We start from the raw sequence: 1,958 nt of genomic DNA on the forward strand, positions 1-1,958 counted from the left end.
AAAAATGTAGAGTTAATTTTTTGTGAAATAAAATAAACCCCTGTTTTTCTATTTTGAAATAAAAACATATATGTAGAGGTCGCTCAAAGTACTCAAAGTTTTCCATGTATTTTATATGGGGGATAAACACTTTACGTAGAAATGGTATGGAAATCTTGAAAATCAATATTTTTCGTTCGAAAAACTTTGCTTCTCTTCAGGAGACTGCCAGTAATAATATACAAATGTTTATTTTTAAATTTTTTAATACCAGCGATTTTTTATGAGTCCCCCCATTTAGAGCTCCTGTTAATCGACTAACCGATTAATCGGTTAATCGAATAGAAAAAGTTGTTTAAAAAAATAGTCGAATACCTTTAATCGATTAACCGTTCACTTTCGACTAACCGCTCATAATCGACTAGTTGTTTACATTCGATTACTTTACAGATTCGACTATTCGAATAGTTGTTTGCTTTCAATATTTCATAAGTTTTGCGGTTGATAGGCTTTGAATATTTATAGTACCAAAAATGGTGTGGTACCGCATGAATTATGATGGAGATCAATACGTGACTTATAGCAAAATGTGAAAAATTCAAAGTGCATCCATCCCCATCATAAACTCATGGAAATCAGGCGTTGCAACAAGAGAAATGGGTAACATATTTGTTGCAATTAATCATGCTATTGCACGAGAAATGGTCTCTTGGCGCTCGTTTGAAACAGTTTCGCCATCTTCGTTTTTTCTTCTACGCTTGACATTTTTTTGCCGGGCTTGGTTCGGCACATTCACTATTGGCTACATCTGTGGTCCTGGGGAGGATAAACTATGGAAAATTACCACTTATTAGTTCGTTAACATAAACATACAGTTCCAGGTCCTGCTCCTTGTTCCTTGTTTCTTTTATGAATGTCCTTCAAATGGGTTGCCAAAGACGATGTCGAATTATTATAGGCCATATTTTGTCCCCATATTGTACACTTGACTTCTGTTACACCTTCGGAATTAGAAAAGAAGTTCCACACCCAGCTACGCTTACGTAAACTCATTTTGGATAAAGCAAATTTTTTGTTTTAAAGTGAGAAAAAATTTGTATTTAAACATTTTTCACTATTCGAATAATGACAGTTAATCCATTTCAAGACTAGTCGAAGTTGATGAAACGATCGAATACTTGCTATTCGATTTCCAGTCAAAGCAAAAGTTGCTACTCGACTATTCGAATAATTGGTTAACCGGATAATCGACTGTTAAAAAGAGCTCTACCCCCATTCCATTTTTTTGCGGTTTTTGGGTGTCCTCTAAAAATAGTTTATAATAGAAAATGGTTAAATAAATAATTGGGTATTGTTACTCAAAGTCTTCTGAAGAAAAATAAAGTTTTTCGATCGAAAAAATATTGATTTTCAAAAATTGTATACCTTTTCTACGAAAACTTGTTTTTCTCGATATAAAACACATAGAGAACTTTGAGAGCTTTCTAAATTTTTCTTGATTTCACAACAACATATTTTTTTTCGGCATAGAACAACCCAAGTGGGTGAGAGCATTATAATTCCGGCTTTACTTTTTTTGGAATACCCTTCTTGCTGTTGGATGACGTTAACCTCTCCGACTTGAAACTAAACTTTTGGTTGAGATCACTACTTACAGTAAATATGTCTGCCACAATGCCACAATATACATAAAATGTTAAATCTAGGAGATATTTAGTAGAGCTCAAACCTATTAACTCTTTCTTTTCACCTTCCTTTTCAACCTTTTCCGTATTTAACGCTGTAACCGGCTAAAGAGACCATCTTCTGCTACGTTCAGCGGGTTCCGAGCTGAATGCTTTTAAGACTAGAGCGTTTACATTTGCACGTACGCCAGCGTCTGTGACTATGTCGATGTAAAGCTGATTGAGCTCATTATTCCATCGTCTGTGGAATTCTTTTTCATACTTCAGACATCTCGAAACCAACTCAGCCAGTGC

This window comes from Rhagoletis pomonella, unplaced genomic scaffold (assembly GCF_013731165.1).
Source record: "Rhagoletis pomonella isolate Grant_MI unplaced genomic scaffold, Rhpom_1.0 Rhpom_scaffold_00004, whole genome shotgun sequence".
NCBI classification, from domain to species: Eukaryota; Metazoa; Arthropoda; class Insecta; order Diptera; family Tephritidae; genus Rhagoletis; species Rhagoletis pomonella.